This window comes from Scyliorhinus canicula, chromosome 6 (assembly GCF_902713615.1).
Source record: "Scyliorhinus canicula chromosome 6, sScyCan1.1, whole genome shotgun sequence".
In the NCBI taxonomy this organism is placed as follows: Eukaryota; Metazoa; Chordata; class Chondrichthyes; order Carcharhiniformes; family Scyliorhinidae; genus Scyliorhinus; species Scyliorhinus canicula.
In genome coordinates, this window is record NC_052151.1 from 67681685 (window position 1) to 67698042 (window position 16358).

The 16358-nt window shown below is 43.2% G+C and overlaps 1 protein-coding gene across 2 annotated transcripts in view; it reads right to left on the minus strand.

The window, feature by feature from the left end:
• The window catches only part of map3k5 (mitogen-activated protein kinase kinase kinase 5), a 244049-nt gene that overhangs the window by 201558 nt on the left and 26133 nt on the right, over window positions 1-16358 (minus strand). The gene's annotated exons all lie outside the window — the stretch shown is intronic.

Here is a 16358-nt window from a genome sequence, read left to right on the forward strand (position 1 = left end):
AAGCTCAGAGGTAGACAGATTACAGCAAGAGAGGGAAACAGACGGTTTGTGAAGCTGGCAGTTCTCAGTAAAAAGATTAAGAGAAAGTAAGAGGTAGGGGAAGAGGCCCTGTTACAAGAAGAATACTGGAGACTAATGGAAGTCTTCTGCTGTGTGCGGGAGGGCTCCTTGCCCAAGAATTTAGCATAAACACAACGGAAAAACAGCTCAGCATCACACAAAACACAAAATTCATCGAGGTGGGGGACAGAGGCCTTTGCGAAGGACAGAACAGGAAACGTCAGAGATTCTCGCCAGGGTCAAGATTGGAAGGGGGCGGAGTCAGAGGGAAGGGAAATGAAGTGGAGTTCAAAAGGCTGTTGAGTCCCCTCATCAAAAGATGAGATGCACTTCCTAAATCCAACCTCGAGCTTCACTGGAGCACTGCAGGAGGTTGAAGACAGAGCAGTTAGGATGAGAATAGCAATAATAGTAATAATAATAATCACTTATTGTCACAAGTCAGCTTCAATTAAAAGCCCCTAGTCGCCACATTCCGGCGCCTGTTCGGACAGGCCGGTATGAGAATTGAACCCACGCTGCTGGCCTTCTCCTGCATTACAAGCCAGCTGTGTGGCTCACTGCGCTAAACCAGAAAAAAAAGTGGAGAATGAAGACATGCAGACGGAAGATCTCAGACTTCCTCGAATGGAGGCCAAGCCAATCTTCACCGCCCTCTTCTGTTTGGCTAAATTAAATGAAAAATGAAAATCGCTTATTGTCACGAGTAGGCTTCAATGAAGTTACTGTGAAAAGCCACTAGTCGCCACATTCCGGCGCCTGTCCGGGGGATCGAACCGTGCTGCTGGCCTGCTTTAAAAGCAAGCAATTTAGCCCAGTGAGCTAAACCAGCCCCTGGTTTTTAAATGTGCTTTTACATTCCTTTAACTCCACCAACTTAAAATAAAATGTTGCAATGGGAACAAGTAGGAGTCCTGGTTATGGCTTCCGTGGAATATGTAGAACATTTTGTTCCAAGCCAAAGCAGGTTCCCTCCCCCCAACCTCTTTTTATGGTGTACTGGTGACTGTATCAGTGCCATTTCCTGCTCCTGATCTGAAGTGGGAAATTTCTTCTAATTTTCATCCCTCACTCACCGTCATATTATCCATCTCTAACTCTTGGATCTCCATTTCTAGGCACCAGCTGTCATCAAATATACACTGTAAGCCCACTGACTCCCAAATCTACCTCAACTACATTTCCTCACACCCTTGCTTCCCGGAAGGATGCCATTCTATTCTCCCAGTTTTCCCATCTCTGTTTTATTGGTTCCACTTTTGTAACCCTGTAGACCAATGCTTCAGATCATAGAATCATAGATTCCTACAGTGCAGAAAGAGGCCATTTGGACCATCGAGTCTGCACCGACCATTTGAAAGACCACCTTACACAGACCCAATCCCGCCGTAGCTCTGTAACCCCACCTAACCTTTGCACACTTAGGGACAATTTAGCATGGCCAATGCACCTAACCTGCACATCTTTGGACTGTGGTAGGAAACCGGAGCACCCGGAGGAAACCCACGCAGACACTGGGAGAACGTGCAGACTCCCCACAGACAGTGACCCAGCGGGGAATCGAACCTGGGACCCTGGTGCTGTGAGGCAGCAGTGCTAACCACAATCCAGGACTAACCCACCCCGCCTCATCCATCTCCTCCCTTGTGGTTGACAAGGCCCTTGATTTTAGAACGTAGAACAGTACAGCACAGAACAGGCCCTTCGGCCCTCAATGTTGTGCCAAGCCATGATCACCCTACTCAAACCCACATATCCACCCTATACCCGTAACCCAACAACCCCCCCTGAACCTTACTTTTATTAGGACACTACGGGCAATTTATCATGGCCAATCCACCTAACCCGCACATCTTTGGACTGTGGGAGGAAACCGGAGCACCCGGAGGAAACCCACGCACACAGGGGAAGGACGTGCAGACTCCACACAGACAGTGACCCAGCCGGGAATCGAACCTGGGACCCTGGAGCTGTGAAGCATTTATGCTAACCACCATGCTACCCTGCTGCCCCATGCTACCCTGCTGCCCCAATTTTGTTCACTTTATTTTGCTCTTCTGTTCTCACTCCTTTCTCCTCCCTCCTAAAACAATGAACGTGATCCTCCAGCCCCACCCTTATGTTTATCTGTGGTTTTGCTTGATATTAAGTGTCTGTAACTCATTTGTCAGTGGAAAATGGAGGCCCTTTTGCTCTAATTAAATTGTTTTTCCTTAAGCAAACCTCCCCCAAGCCATATTTTTTTTTAAAAATCATCTTTGTCACAAGGAGGCTTACATTAACAGTGCAATGAAATTACTGTGAAAAGCCCCTAGTCGCCACATTCTGGCGCCTGTTCGAGTACACAGAGGGAGAATTCAGAATGTCCAATTCACCTAACTGCACGTCTTTCGGGACTTGTGGGAGGAAACCGGAGCACCCGGATTGGGCAGCACGGTAGCACAAGTGGATAGCACTGTGGCGTCACAGTGCCAGGGTCCCAGGTTTGATTCCCGACTGGGTCACTGTCTGTGCAGTCTTCATGTTATCCCAGTGTCAGCATGGGTTTCCTCCGGGTGCTCCGGTTTCCTCCCACAGTCCAAAAATGTCAGGTTAAGTGGATTGGCCATGCTAAATTGCCCTTAGTGGCCAAAACAGTTTAGATGGGGTATTGGGTTAAGGTGATAGGGTGGAAATGTGGTCTTAAGTGGATCAGTGCAGACTCGATGGGTCGAATGGCTTCCTTCTGCACTGTATGTATGTTCAAAGTAGCAGAGAGGACAGGGCGTGTCACAATGCACTTGCAGCCTTGTCTGCCTCAATGAATAATGTGCTTCACAACGGTGAAAAAAGAAGGATGTCTGAGATTCAACCGACTAGTTATTGTATTATTCTTATTTATTAATCTTTATTGTCACAAGTAGGCTTACATTAACATTGCAATGAAGTTACTGTGAAAAGCCTCTAGTTGCCACATTCCGGTGCCTGTTCGGGTACACAGAGGGAGAATTCAGAATGTCCAAATTACCTAACAGCACGTCTTTCTGGATTTGTGGGAGGAAGCCGGAGCACCCGGAGGAAACACACGCAGACACGGGGAGAACGTGCAGACTCCACACAGACAGTGGCTCAAGCCGGGAAACGAACCTGGGACCCTGGCGTTGTGAAGCAACAATGCTAACCACTGTGCTACCGTACCGCCAATATTCCAATGAGAGCAACGTGGTCCTGAAATGTCATTGGAGTTAACCCAATCTTCCACTATAATACTAATAAGATCAAATGTCGGAGCACTCAAGAAATGTTATAAATTGATGGAAGGTAACTTTCACTTTCCGCAGTAAAGGGCAGCATATGAGCAGGAATAGGTCATTTAACCTCTCTCGTCTCTTCTGGCACTAGACTTGTGGCCGGCCCACAGCATCCCTCTTGGCTGATCCGGCTGCTACAGTGCTGGAAAAATCACAGCCATACTGTTCACTTGAACTGATCTCTACAGAGACAAGCCTGGTGTATGTAGCCAATAATGGATAGTCAAAAGTAAACCTGGATGATTCGTGAGATGGCTCACCCTACCATTACCATCAAGCCAAGGAAACAATCCTCGAGGAGTTCAGGTTGAGAACCAAAAATTGAGGTGTAAATCTAGAGACTTTATAACACAGGATTATTTCCATGCCAAACAACGGAAGAAGCATGCGACAGAGAGAGTAAAGTAATCCTACAAGCAATTGATCAAAGTACTACAGTCCTTTCACATCCAATTCTGAATATTGGTGTACATTTAAACGGGGGAGGACGAGGAGGAGGCTCCACAAACAGCCCCATCCACAACAATGGGGGAGTCCAGCACATTAATACAATAGACAAGGTTGAAGCATTTGCAACTATCCTCAGCCAGAAGTGCCAAGTGGATGATCCATCACGACCTCCTCCAGGAGGTCCCCAGCTTCACAGATGCCCGTCTTCAGCCATTTCGATTCAATCCACATGCTATCAAGAAACAACTAAAGTCACTGGATACAACAGCTACGTGCCCCAACAACATTCCAGCAATAATACTAAAGACTTGTGCTGCAAACCTACCCGCACACCTAGCTGAGTTGCTCCAGTATAGCTACAGCACTTGCATCTAAAATTGGCCAGGTATGACCTGCACACAAAGCGCAGGACAAATCCAAAGAGAAAATGCTGGGAAATCTCAGCAGGTCTGGCAGCATCTGGAGGGAGAGAAAAGAGCCACGTTGAGTCCAGTTGGTCCCAGGTTCACCTGGACTCGAAACATTAGCTCTTTTCTCTCCCTACAGATGCTGCCAGACCTGCTGAGATTTTCCAGCATTTTCTCTTTGGTTTCAGATTCCAGCATCCGCAGTAATTTGCTTTTACTGCCCCATCATTAAATTGATGGACGGGATGACAGTGCTATGATGCAGCAATAGTCAGATTCTGAAGCACCATGCAAATTTGCAGATGATACAAAACTGCTAAAGGGTTGGCAAGTGAACACAAAGGCAGACTAATGAATGGAAGAAATTGGTATATATTTTGTATTATCGGTATCTGGTGCAGCGATGGTTAAAAGCCAGGGTTGGAGTGTGTATGTACCCGCTACAGTAATGCGTTTAGCTAAAGTAAGATGGCCATAACCGAGTTAGTGGGATGAAGATGACGTCATTAATGGGAGGAGCCAGGGTTGAAGAAGTCCATTTTGATTTGCCTGTGAACAGAACAGCAGCTTCTGAAAAGGTGGTCTGGTTAAACAGTAGTTTGACACAGACAAGGATTGACAGGCTGTTTTCTGAAGGATATCACTCTCCAAGACATCTCTATGCAGCAAGTATCCCGGTGTTTGCTAACTTTATTTAAAAGTGGGTTTTGACGAGAAATGGGCTTTGCGTAATTGGAGATAAATAAGACAGCAGTTAAGAGTTAACCTGTTTCATTTTATTATTAAGCCTTATTTAACTGGTAATCATAAGCTATTTATATTATAATGTTAAAGTTAGTTTATTACTGCATTAATAATGAAGTTTGTTTTATTTGTGCATGGAGTCATTCCTGGAGCAAAGTGTCCTTTCCTCACAGCTTTACAAATTAAACAATATTGAGGCATCCATCTGATATCCTAGCACAGGTTGGGGTCTGGTCCGGGATCGTAATAGACTAAAATATACAAATCAACATGAAACAGTGGAGAACACATCAATGGCAGCACGGTAGCATTGTGGATAGCACAATCGCTTCACAGCTCCAGGGTCCCAGGTTCGATTCCAGCTTGGGTCACTGTCTGTGCGGAGTCGGCACATCCTCCCCGTGTGTGCGTGGGTTTCCTCCGGGTGCTCCGGTTTCCTCCCACAGTCCAAAGATGTGCGGGTTAGGTGGATTGGCCATGCTAAATTGCCCTTAGTGTCCAAAATTGCCCTTAGTGTTGGGTGGGGTTACTGGGTTATGGGGATAGGGTGGAGTTGTTGACCTTGGGTAGGGTGCTCTTTCCAAGAGCCGGTGCAGACTCGATGGGCTGAATGGCCTCCTTCTGCACTGTAAATTCTATGAATGGAATGGGTAAAGTTCTAAATAGCTTGGAAAATTTGTTGCTTAACATATTCAATCATTGCACAGAAGCATGCAGCAATGTAAACATTGAACTGTGCCATCAATGCCCAAGGATTGTCACAACCACGTAAATGGCATTTCTTTAAAATGGTCAATGAGCGAAGAATGTGATATGTATGAAGGCCCCTTGAATTTCAGTTTAAAAATAACTCAACAGACAAGTTTTAGTCTTAGAAATAGTTTATTACAAAAACTACAGATGGACATTAAAGTGACAAAGTTGTCAACTACAATGCAGAATCAAAGATTAAGGCAGATGAAGATTTTTTTAAAAAGACATCAAGATTCGTTTTCGAATCAGGCGCGGTGATATTGTTGCGAGCCCATTGCTCAAATCCCCCCCCCCCCCCCCCTCACAAAGTGCAGGGATATTGAAACTGGAGCAGCAAGGGATCCGGGTTCAATTCCGGCCTTGGGTGATTGTCTGTGTGAAGTTTGCACGTTCTCCCAGTGTTTCCTCCAGATGCTCCAGTTTCCACCCACAGTCTAAAGATTTGCAGGTTAGGTGGTTTGACCATGATCCATGCGTGGGGTAACGGGCCTAACATGAGTGCTATTTCAGAGGGTCAGTGCTATTTCAGAGGGTCAGTGCTATTTCAGAGGGTCAGTGCTATTTCAGAGGTTCAGTGTAGACTCAATGGGCTGAATGCAATCCTTCTACACTGTAGGGATTCTCTGGATTCTATTCACTTTATCAGTTGCAATGGCTTATATAGTCAAAAGAGTTTCCGTGTCCCTTTGCAGGACTCAACAAGCAGAAGAGAAGAGAGAAGTGACTGCTGCTTTCACTTTAACAGTACTGCAGGTGATGAGTCTTGCTAGCCTGATTTCGCACATCAGTCCAATGGCTGTGAATGGGAACCTTCCACAGTCTCCCCTCGAGAAGCAGGTTTTATTCAAAGGTCTCTTTCTCATGCTGTTTATAATGATTCTCTCTTTCAGCTGCTTTCAGCATTTTCTCATATTATGAAACGCAGGGATTACTGTTCCCAAACTGTCGAATCATGCTTTCACATGAGGATTGGCCATTCAAAACAGCCTTTTTCCCACCCATGGTTCTTTTTTATTGTTTCATTAAGGTCCTCATCAGTTAATTATCTTTGTTCTGAAAGATGTGGAAGGATCTTTTACATTAGTGGAACACTCATTGAACAATGTCTTTTCTGGTTCTCCACGAGATTAGCCGTTTGATACGGTTTTGGAACCAACATAAAAAGGCACAAAATTGTCTGTCCATACCTCCCTTTTCTGAACAAGGGCTTTTAAAGCAAGTGAGTATGCTTTTCAAACAGTTTTTCCTTAAAGATCTATAATGTCGTAACTACATGTTTGTGTCAGACGTCATCCAGGAAAATGCAGGTGGATCTTGAAGCCACATTCGAAGAAGCGGGGCATTCGAGACTGTAACATGTTAGTTACTGTTGCAGGATTAAAACAATTTGGATAAATAGATAGATGTTTTTAAAAATGTAACGTAGGAAGCAGGGAAAGAAACTTAATGTTTCCAAATTATGTATGATATCAGCTTCCTTTTTCTCATAGAATTGCAAAATGATACAGGACAGAAGGAGGCCAATCAGCCCAGTAGCACGCCTTTGCTGACTCCTTCATAGAGCTGTCCAATTATTAGAACTGTCCAATTATTACATTTTTCCTTAAAAAAAAGATATCCCATTTCATTAGGCGAAAGCAAAAGAAATAATCGTGGAGTAATAATCCCGAGAATGTGAGGTTTAAATCCCATCCCAGCAGTATGGGAACCTTAATTCAGTGACGAGACTATGAAGTTGTTAGATCGTTGTTAAAAGATGCGGAAGTATTTGAATATTTTTACTTACGATCCTTTAGAAGTTGCAATTAGATAATTGATCAGAAATTTTTTTAAAGTATGTTTTATGACCCAATATTTTATTAAGACAGCGCCAAGTAACTACTTGTGACAATAAAAAGATTATTAATTCATAGACATTCTGATGATAGCAGCAAAACATGCATTCTACAGATTTAGAAAATGCTTGTGAGAACTTTTTAACATTAGGATACAAGGTAGAATACTACAAATTGTTTCTCATTATCCTTTTTTGCACAAAGAATGGTTTGAGCTAGTGCAGTAGGGTTGCTATATTAAGGCATTATGTAGTTTCCTCCCACATACAATGACCTTTGAAAAACTGTTCCCAAAATATCATGGTGACAGACACCATATCTAAAGAGCCAAAAAACTAAATAAATTTAAGATATCTCAAGGAAAATACTGGAGAAACGCATAGTTTGCAATATTGAAAGCAAAATTCAGTGGAATATTTGCAGACTATACTATTTCCACTGTAAATCAGCAGAGGTGTTCGAACCTCGTCCATTTTTAAACCATAGCGAAGAATGCAAGGTCTTGTTTCCAATATTGTAATCCTGCTAATATTAATAAATTATGGGTTGTTGAATCCCAAAGTGACAGACACTCAGGTGCAGTCCATCGTCTCCCAAGACAGAAGGATGCCAAGAGATGGATTGCTCAATGAATACAGCTAACACAAGTGGAAATTAGATGCTCAAGAATCAACATTTGTTGTTCCAGCACACAGTAACTAGATGCATCCTTTGAATGAATCAAGTATAATTGATAGTACTTTTACTAACTGCTTTGTGGAACTTAAGAAACTTCAATTCATCAATTAGGAAACACTTTAAAAAAAATTAAATTTGAGTAGCTATTTACTGTTGATCATAGTTTATCTTTGTGTAATGCACTGGATAAGATTAACATGCTCAACTTCAAGCCAGCGTTATTGGACAACTTTATTTACACCTCCCAGCAGAAGGGACAATGTAACAAAATGCTCAGGTTTTGCACTTCAGGAAACAACTTGTACATTGCAATGCAAAATGGTTGCAAATTTGTTGTTACTGTGATCGCAACAAAAACATATATTACCAATACTGCCAGAGTAACTTACATGTAAAAACAATTATTATTCCTTATCAGTTATGTATTTAATAAAATTTGAAAGTGATGAAAAGAACAATTTATTTCTTGAGTATTCAGACGAGGGGCTGGTTTAGCTCACTCGGCTAAATCGCTGGCTTTTAAAGCAGACCAAGCAGGCCAGCAGCACGGTTCGATTCCCGTACCAGCCTCCCCGGAGAGGCGTCGGAATGTGGCGACTAGGGGCTTTTCACAGTAACTTCATTGAAGCCTACTCGTGACAATAAGCGATTTTCATTTCATTTTTCACATGTTGCTGCAGCTTTTAGTCTTGCACTCATTAGGACAAACGCAAGAACGTCAAATTTCAAACAATCATAGCAATTTATACAACAGGAGAAAAGGGTGCCGATTGGTTAGCAAATCAATTCTTATTGACCTAGTTGTTGAGAGAGCAATGGATAACTATAGGATTCCCAAGCTCTTTGGTAATTCAAAAACGTTGTATGGTTTGAACATTTGTTTTGTTTGCAGCAGCAGATTCTTGCATACAAGAACATCAAGAACTAGGAGCAGGAAAGGCCATCTGGCCCCTCGAGCCTGCTCCGCCATTCAATGAGATCATGGCTGATCTTTTGTGGACTCAGCTCCACTTCTGGCCTGAACACCATAACCCTTAATCTCTTTATTCTTCAAAGAAACTATCTATCTTTATCTTAAAAACATTTAATGAAGGAGCCTCAACTGCTTCACTGGGCAAGGAATTCCATAGATTCACAACCCTTTGGGTGAAGAAGTTCCTCCTAAACTCAGTCCTAAATCTACTTCCCCTTATTTCGAGCTCAACTGACCATCTTAAATTGGTTATCGGTGTAGCTATTAGTGCATTCAGAATTGTTCAGTAAGTGCCCAATTATGGAATAAGATCCAACAGTAGAGTTGGGTTTTGCAAGTGTGGGCTAGTTGAGTGCAGTCTCTACTCTGCCAACTGAAGGAAATGCTATTTGATTCAAGACCAGCCAATCGCTGGGATATACTTCCTACGTATCTGGCATCACACGGCCATTGAAATTCATACTCAATGTTGCTTTGTCCTGGATGGTGTTGAGATTGAGTATTGGAGATGCACTCATCCAGGTAAGAGGAGGCAGTGGCGTAGTGGTATTGACTAGTAATCCAGACATCCAGGGTGGTGCTCTGGGGACCCAGGTTCAAATCCCACCACAGCAGATAGTGAATAAGAATCTGGAATGGAGTCTAATGACCAGGACACCATTGTTAATTGTTGTAAAAACCCATCTCATTCACTAAGGGGAAGGAAATCTGCTGCCCTTACCTTGTCTGGCCTACATGTGACTCCAGATCCACTGCAATGTGGTTGACTCTGGGAAACTGGGGGATGGGCAATAAATTCTGGCCCAGCAATGCCACCCACATCCCATGTAAGAACTTTTTGTTAAAAATCTTACACAGATTATGACTTGCATGTCGTGGAAAGATGTTGGGAGTTGTGGGAGGGGAGTCACCTGCTACAGAATTCCCAGCCCCAAACATGTATGTATATGGCTGGCCCAGATGAAAGCTTTTCCCTTTAGTCCCATTGACTTGAATTTTGCTGGTACTCCTTTGCCAAATGCTGTTTTGATGTCAAGGACAGGTATATTGACTCACCTCTATAATTCAGGCCCTTTAGCCATGTTTGGATCAAGGTTGTAATGACATTTGGAGTCAAGTGAGCCAGGTGGACCCCAGATTAAGCATAGGAACAGGAATAGGCCATTCAGCCCCTTTAGCCAGCTCGAACATTCAATGACATTGATGGTTGATCTGGCCTAACTTCATCTCCCTATCTTTGACCCATATCCCTTAATACCAATCTCAGAACTGATCTAGTATCGATTGCAGTTTGTGGAAGAGGGTTCCAAACCTCTCCAACCCTTTGTGTGCAGAAGTGCTTCCTAACATCTCTCCTGAATGGTTTGAAGATAGGAATGGAATTTGAGTATAGGAGTAGGGATGTATTGCTGCAGTTATACAGGGCCTTGGTGAGGCCACAACCTTGAATATTGTGCGCAGTTTTGGTCTCGGAGTTTGAGGAAGGATATTCTTGCTATTGAGGGTGTACAGCGAAGGCTCACCAGACTAACTCCCTGGATGGCAGGACTAACAGATGAAGAATGACTGGATCATCTGGGCTTGTACTCAATGGAGTTCAGAAGAATGGGAGGGGATCTCATAAATCCTAATGGGACTGGGCAGGACAGTCCAGATGCGGGAAGAATGTTCCCGATGTTGAGGACGACCAGAATTAGAGGTCACAGCCTAAGAATAAGTGGTAAGCCATTCAGGACCGAGATGAGGAAAAACTTCTTCTCACAGAGAGTTGTGAACTTGTGGAATTCTCCACCACAAAAAGCTGTTGGGGCCAGTTTGTTGGATATATTAGGCGCTGGACATGGCCCTTGCAGCTAAAGGGATCAAGAGGTATGGAGAGAAAGCGGGAGTGGGATACTGAATTTGCCTGATCAGCCATGAACATATTGAATGGTGGTGGAGGCTCTAAGGGCCATATGGCCTACTCCTGTTCCTATTTTCTATGTTTCAATTTTGTTGGAGGTGGAACGCCTTGTTTGACTGATGGCAGGATCCAGTCAGCAGAAAATACCACTCGGGTAGTCACTGAATAGTAGCAGGGAGAAATGGTTTCCTTAACACATTGTTGAAATACTTTGCCCTTTCGAGAGCAATTTCAGCTTGCAAGCATGATACAGAAATAGAGCACAAAGTTATCCTGTGGGGCAATAGCTATCCTGATCAGATCATCGAGTGAATAAACTCGCAAATGGTCAAAAGACCAGCACTTTTTTTTTTAGGTGTGGAAGTGACTGGGCTCCAACGAATTACCATGAAAGGCAACATGGGGGGTGGCACAGTGGCAAGCACTGCTGCCTCACAGCTCCAGGGACCCAGGTTCCATTCCAGCCTCAGGTGACTGTCTGTGTGGAGTTTGCACTGTCTACCCGTGACTGCGTGGGTTTCCTTTGGGTGTTCTGGTTTCCTCCCACAGTTCAAAGATGTGGTTAAGTGGATTGGCCATGATAAGATTGCCCCTTAATGTCCGAAAAGGATAGGTGGTGTTAATGGGTTATGGGGATAGGGTGGAGGCGTGGGCTTATGTAGGGTTCTCTTTCCAAGAGCCGGTGCAGATACAATTGGCCGAATGGCCTCCTTCTGCATTGTAAATTCTATGATTCTGTGCTTACCTCAAAAAATCTGAACAACAGGTTAAGCAGGGACCTGGGGTATTATGGTTTTCTCTAATACGGCATCCGACTAATTTTCCCCACTGTAACTGGAAACGGGGACATTTTAAAAGGTTGGCATCTACCATGGCAATGGTAGCATCGTAATTTCTGACTGTGAACTTGTTTGTCCTGTCCTGGATCTCGTTGATACCTGTTGAACCTCCCCTGCCAGCTCAGGAAAAGAGCCCTTGCAATTTCAACTATATATCTTTGTACTATTTCAATCTGGCCTCATCGCAGGCCTCCCTCCACATTAGCTTATTAATTTTGTTCAAAAGCTTGGCCGAGATTTTATTATACTTTCAGGCTTATGAACTGGTCTCTAAAGGTTGATTTCTAAGTTTGCAAATTACCCACAGTGAAAAGGGTGTTTGAGTAAAGCATGCATTTTGTTATTCTTTCAAGAGATGCGAGTATCCATAAGACATAGGACCACAATTAGGCCATTTGGCCCATCAAGTCTGCTCCGCTATTCAAATCATTGCTGATTTTCATCATCCCCATTCTCCTGCCTTCTCCCCATAACCCCTGATCAAGAACCTATCTATCTCTTTATTAAAAGACACGCAGTGACGAGGCCTCCACAGCCTTCTGTGGCAAAGAGTTCCACAGATTCACCAGCCTCTGGCTGAAGAAATTCCTCCTCATCTCTGTTTTAAAGGATCGTCCCTTCAGTCTGTGGCTGCGCCCTCGGATTCTAGTTTCTCCTGCAAGTGGAAACATACTCTCCAACCCACTTTGTCTATCTCGGCCTCTGAATATTCTGTTTCAATGAGATCCTCCCCCCTCATCCTTCTAAACTCCTTTGAGTACAGACCCAGAGTCCTCGACTGTTCCTCATGCCAAGTCTGTCATTCCAGGGATCATTCTTGTGGACCTCCTCTGGTCCAAGGCCAGCAGATCCTTCCTTAGATATGGGGCTCACAGTATTGCAAATGGGGTTTGACCAGAGCCTTATACAGCCTCAATAATACATCCTTGCTGGCGTCACTGGCTAGTTGCCCTTGACCCTCGAGGAGGTGGTGATGGTGGTGAGCTGCCTTCTTGAACCATTGCAGTTCATGTTTTCTAGGAACACCCACATTGTCGTTTGGAAGAGAGCTCCAGGATCTTAACCCAGCAAAAATGAAGGGACAGCAATATAGATCCACGTCAGAATGGTGTTGCTTAGAGGGGAACTTGCAAATGGTGGTGTTCCTATGCTTTTGCTGCCCTTCGCCTTCTGGGTGATCGCGGTCATGGAGTTTAGAAGATGGATGCGACGGCTTTCTTTCATGGTCTGCACTCTCAGTGCAATCAGATTCTTAGTTGTGCCATAGAGGGAATCCAGAATCTCATTAATATCAGATAGTCTATGGACAACATTACTTAGACACCACCTCAAAAAGACCCTAGCCCCATCATGGTGTGGAAAACATTTATTTTATCATCATCGCCTATTTTACTCGCTTTCAGCTAAATGTATATGTGTAACCTTTTGTTCATAATCATGCCAATGTCACCAAATATGTTTTCAGTGCCATTTTTCTCAATGATGTGCATGCTGACTGACTGCATACCTGAATAAAGGCACACACAGAGCACAGTAATCTCCAAAACTGCTCAGACTTCCTCAAACATAAAAGTTCCATTGTCACAATGTTCTTAAATTCTTAATTTCTCCAATGAAGTGTAAAAAAGAATTCCATTCCATCCTCGTCGTCATCTGTTGGTTGTGTATTCCACCAAGACCAATACATGCTCAACTGCACCCCCCCCCCCCCCCCCAAACAGAGCGGGCAGTAGAACAAAATCCCTTTGCCATGTACCGCGGTTTAATTTTTCTTCCATTATGACTATTTCAGTCACCAATCTCACTTTTCTACAAGAATCACACATTGATATGATTGTTGACAATAATGGAATGGTCATAAGACAACCCAAAAGGAAAGAAATATATTTGGCTGAGAACAGAAAATAAGCAACAGCAATATTAAGCAATTGAGTTGGAGAGGGAGCGAAAGAGAGAGCAAAACACTGACAGGAGAGAGGAAGGAACTGAAAAATCAGACGCACCCCCTCCCCATCCCACTCTTCCAACAAACTAGGTCATGTTAAAACTCCTGGGTCTCTTTTTGACTTCTAACCAGTCCTAACCTATTCAGCTCTGTTGACTTTGCAAATTTGCTAACTGCCAATTTTTAGTTTTAATTATTGCTCTATCAAATAACCTTTTGAAAGCACAATATAAGTGTTGTTTACTGCTTGGAAAGTTATGCAACGTGTTCTGTTGTTCAGCCTACAGAACAACCATCATAGATCTTTCCCCACCCACGAAAGGTTAAATTGCAAGCTACACTTTTTAAACTCATTTACACAAAACCACATTCAAACACCACGCAAACATACTTCTCAAATTATTTGGTTAACTTATAAATTATATTTAGGATACTGAATTTCTATTTATAGAAAAGTATGGAACAGAAAATAAATCAGGCTTGATGGATAATTAATTCACTGGCATACCTGCTGACAGTACCATAAAAAAATGCAACCTCTATCATGGAGTGCGTGGTTGGCAGAGGAAAGAGATAGAGCTAGTTTCACTTGCCCATAGTGATACTGCTTCTGCACCAATACTACATACATAGAACATAACAGCGCAGTACGGGCCCTTCGGCCCTCGATGGTGCGCCGACCTGTGAAACCAACTGAAGCCTATCTGACCTACACTATTCCATTTTCATCCATATGTCTATCCATATTTAAATGTCTACATATTTAACTGTCTACATATTTAAACCTTATTATACAGTATTCAGTTGACCTTTTAATAATGAATGTTGTTAACCTCAAGATGTTATTCATCCAAGTTATATACTGCAGTGGGTTTGAAATCACCTTGTTGAACTGTAAAAATCTTCCCCAGGAATTGAGGTTAGCAAGGAGCGAATAGAGCATTCTCATGTCAGCATTAATAGCAGAACAATCTTGGGAATTCTTACACGTAGTTGAAAGACGGCCTCATTTTCATTCTTATAATTCAGCTGCCCCATAGATTCCTCACATACAGTTCTCAAAGAGAATTCCACAGATAAACATGCTGAACGAGCCTGAATGGAAATCACTTGCTGGGTAGGTTGGTACATTCTGATTACTCAGCCAGAGGCGACATTCCCTGGTACAGGTCCCCCCTTCAGTCCCGAATGCCAATCTCTGGCATGTGAAATCACTCCACAAAATTGGTGGTATATATCCTCGCCGAAAAGAAATACCTTGCGTATACAGGCAAAATAAAAATAGTCTTGTGACCATTGCCGTACTAATGTCTTCGTGCAGGTCAGACATTGTGATTAGCTTAGATTAGAGCTATAACTACACCAGGTACAAAACCAGTCAACTGTACACCTAGCTTGCATTTTATGCAGCTCTTCCGTGTTGAGGTGTACCCAAAACCATTTTGCACAAGCACAGAAATTCTCCAATAATTTCACCTCGGTTCACACAGCAACAAGACTGCACTATATTGACAAGATAGGGAATTTTGTATTTTTATGATTTTTAGTATATTTTTAATATAATTCTAAATGGGTAGATTAAAGTGGCTTCAGCCTGTAGTTTTTCTTTGAGGAAAGCTCATGGATGTGTTACCAAATGGACATTATTCAGGCTAGGGGCTGGTTTAGCTCACTGGGTTAAATCACTGGCTTTTAAAGCAGACCAAGCAGGCCAGCAGCACGGTTCGATTCCCGTACCAGCCTCCCCGGACAGGCGCCGGAATGTGGCGACTAGGGGCTTTTCACAGTAACTTCATTTGAAGCCTACTCGTGACAATAAGCGATTTTCATTTCATTTTCATTCATTTTTCATATGCGCCAAAGTTCAAGAACCTTATAATTATAGCCAAATAAATCAATTTGTTGAAAGAAAATGTGTATGTCATGCATTAATGCAGCCAGTGCAATAGATAAAAATAAGTGATTATCAAGCAACTAGGAGGCTGCAGTTTCACATCATCATAGAATCGCTACAGTGCAGGAGGCCATACAACCCATTGAGTCTGCACCGACCCTCTGAAAGGGGGATGGATACACACCTCGACCCTATCCCCCTAACCCAGTAACCCCACCTAACCTTTTGGATATAAAGGGGCAATTCATCATGGCCAATCCACCTAACCTGTGTAGAAGTGGATTTCATTTGGAACTTCCCTGATAGGGTTAATATAACAGTTCTGAAAAGCTCTGTGAAAGAGATGTCAACAGGTCAAGGGATGAAATAAAGGGAGCGTGTTCTGACCGGCATCTGTGGAAGCAGAGATGTCAGAAGGTCATGGGATGGAAAAAGGGGAGTGCGGCTTTAGTACCATTTAATTTTCTGACCCGCATCTGTGAAAGCAGAGAGGTCAAAAAGTCAAAGAATGGAATGAATGGGAAGCGTTACTTTATTGCGGAGATAGCGCAATTAAGCTCGTTTGACCAGTTGAAACAAATAAACAT